We start from the raw sequence: 3,473 nt of genomic DNA on the forward strand, positions 1-3,473 counted from the left end.
TTCACTTTCATTTGAATTTGTCTGATACTTTTTTATGCTTACACAGGGTGATGTGGTTGGGAAAGAAACCTAGCAAGGCATAGCATGTAGGGGGTGTATCATGTCACAGGGGATGGGTTGTCAATATGACTTATCACTGTTGGCATTCTCATGCTCACCTCACTGAGCTAGTGTTTATCCAGTCAGTACACTCTAAGCTTGTTCTCCCTGCCCCTTTCTGTATTAAATAGTTCACAAGGAAGTCATTTAGCACAACTCACACATGGGGACTGGATTACTCTGCTTGCTTGCTTGCTTGCTTGCTTGCTTGCTTGCTTGCTTGCTTGCTTGCTTGCTTGCTTGCTTGCTTGAGGACAGAGTCTCTGGGATGTTTACAATTCTGCTCTATTGAAGAGTTGTTCTCCAGTAATATGTTTAATTATTTGTGTCATTAATCATCATTAAATATTTACTATATAATTAAGATTTTTATTACTATCCTTTTTGCTGTTTCAAAACAAAACAAAAACAAAATATGTCCCCAAAAACTTTAGAGAGATGTTTATTTTGGCTCACAGTTTGGGGGATGCAACATCATGACAGGAAAAGCACCACAAACACTGTTTGGCAAGGGAATCATGGGACAGCTACTTGTCACGATTCAGCAGATTAGAAAGAAGAGAACTTGGGCCAAATTTCACTCAAATTGCTTTTTAAAGGTCCCAAACCTCCATATATGCCAGGTGTTAAAACACGTGAACCTGTGAGGGATACTTCACATCCAAACTGTAATATCCTACCCTCAGTTTCCAGAGATTCGTGGCTGTCACATAAGATACATTCAGTCCAACTTCAGGAATCCATGTAGACTCTACATTGTTCAAAGGTCTAGAGTCTCTTCTGAGACTCAAGACAACCTTTTAGCTATGAAACCCTGCAGAATCAAAGAGAAAGTTACATAGTCTAATACACAATGGTACAGTGTAAGCATTCTTATCCAAAACGACTGAGAAAATAGCAAGGAAATATTGACCCAACCAAGAACCAAACCCATCAGAGCAAGTATTGAAACCTGCAGTTCCATGTTCTCCATCCTGGATCGTGGGAATAGCATCTGGAGTCTAATGAGCTTCTGTAGCACTGACCCTACAAGTCTGTCAATCAATAAAGATAATTAATAAAGATAATCAAAGATATTGAGAAAGATGATCTTTAAAGACAATGTAGCACACATTTGTCCTTAAAGATGGCTTTACTCACTGCCTAAAATTTCCTCAGGTTGGCTCTTGCTGTGTACATGTTTCTGTTGGAGTTCTGGCTTCTACACTTCTACCAGAATATTCCTTTAAGATTTCCTTCTGCATTCAAGGACTTCTCTAGCACACAGTTCCAAATCCTTTGATATTCTTCTAGAAAACTAGCTCTAAATGCCTACAGGTTACAGGGATGGGTTTATTACAGTAATGGTGTTGCTTCTCAGGAGTCCAGGCATTTATTCATTATATCATTGAAAAAGTTATTTTATACAAAGTATGTAATGTGGTGTGTATCAGTATAAATGCAATGTACAAATTAAAAACATATCCAAATATTCACCATCAGTATACAAGAAAGCAACTAACTTTTCATACTGATGTCTTGTCCTGCGTGTCCTGCAGTCTTGCTATCATCATTTAGTACTTCCAGGAAAGTTTCTTTTAGGACAGGTATTCTTTAGAGTTTTCTTCATAGACAAATGCATCATCTTTAAATAAATACAATTTTGTCTCTTCCTTCTCAGTCTATATGCCTTGACTTACTTTCATTATTTCTTTTCTTCAATCCCCACCCCCAACCCAGTCCATCACCATTTTTCTCTTTCTTTGTCTTATCCACTGCTTGAAACTTTTGTATTGGTATTGAAGAGTAGTGAGAGGAGCATCCTTCCCTTGTTTCATTTCTGAGGAGGTGAGCACCACACCTTACTTTAATGACTTTGATGTTAGTTGCAGATGTTTTGTAGCATCCACTGATCATATGAAGGATACCTGTTTTATTCCTAGTATTCTGAGTGGTGTTTGTCATAAATGGGTATTTTGAAAAGTTTGTCATGCATTAATTGTCCTGGTTATATGGTTTTCTTTCTCTTAAAAACTTATCTGGTGATTTATTATATTTTTTCAAATGTGCAAATATCCCTATAAACCTCCAGTAAATTCACGTAGCTGTGTTGTATCATGCTTATATATTGCTTATATATTGTTGGCCTCATTTTTTTAATTTTGTTGAAGGTGTTTGTGCCTCAGTGTATGAGAAATGCTGGTGTGTACTTTGTGATAATTTCTCAGGCTAAATTTTGGTGTTGAGGTGATCCTCACCTCACAGACGGGTTTATGCAGTAGTCACTCTACCTTGACTTTGTGAAAGAGGGTATCATTCATTCCTAAAACATTTGTAGGATCTATCAGTGAAATCATTTAAACCCAATGCTGTTTTAGAGAGTATCAGTCACCAATTCAAATTACTTAGTGGTTATAATCATAGGCTCATTTAGATCATATATTTCTCTGTGTGTGAAATTTACAAGTTTTTTTTTTTTTATCTTTTTTAGGATATCACTCAGAGCAGTGTGAGGAATCAGCAAGAATGACCCCTGGACGGAGCAAACCCTTCAGCGCCAACGTCCCCTGCCGCCACCATGCCCAAAAGAAAGGCTGAAGGGGATGCTAAAGGAGACAAAACCAAGGTGAAGGACAAGCCACAGAGAAGATCTGCAAGGTTGTCTGCTAAACCTGCTCCTCCAAAGCCAGAGCCCAAACCTAAAAAGACCCCCACGAAGAAGGGAGAAAAGGTACCCAAGGGGAAGAAAGGGAAAGCTGAAGCCAGGAAGGATGCGAATAATCCTGCAGAAAATGGAGATGCCAAAACAGACCAGGCACAGAAGCTGAAGGTGCTGGAGATGCCAAGTGACGTTGTGTGCATTTTGATAACTGTGTACTTCTGGTGACTGTACAGTTTGAAATACTATTTTTATCAATTTTTTTAAAAATGCAGAATTTCGTTTTACTTTTTTTTAAGCTATATTGTTAGCACACAGAACACTTCATTACTGGGTGGGGGAAGGATCATGTGTCAGTAACAAAATCTCTCCCAAGCTGGATTGAAGACAGAAAACCTCTTTCCCTGATAATTTTGGAAGGCTCCTGTTGGCTCCCAGGAGAGAAATCCTGATCTTGACCTAGGTGGCCACCAAGGCACAACAATGCCTTGTGGTCTGGGAAAACTATAAATTCACTTTTATATCCTCTTCCCCCTGTACTATCAACATAGACTTAATTCCCTTAAAAACCAGAGAACTGTTGAAACCTGGCCCCCAAAATTGGTTTCCCAGTCCATTGAGCTATGTGGAATTTGCAGTGACTTCATCAAGTGTTCTCAGAAGAGCAAATAAAGATTTGTGGATCTTCAGATTGATAATTCTGCCATGTTCGTTTCCTGAAAGTCAGGGTCGGCTT

At 38.7% G+C, this 3,473-nt stretch overlaps 1 pseudogene; it reads left to right on the forward strand.

Moving 5' to 3' along the window:
• The first annotated feature begins 2,654 nt into the window (after positions 1-2,654).
• Positions 2,655-2,928, forward strand: LOC110310972 (annotated as a pseudogene).
• Positions 2,929-3,473: the final 545 nt, after the last annotated feature.

Source organism: Mus caroli, chromosome 15 (assembly GCF_900094665.2).
Source record: "Mus caroli chromosome 15, CAROLI_EIJ_v1.1, whole genome shotgun sequence".
Classification (NCBI taxonomy): domain Eukaryota; kingdom Metazoa; phylum Chordata; class Mammalia; order Rodentia; family Muridae; genus Mus; species Mus caroli.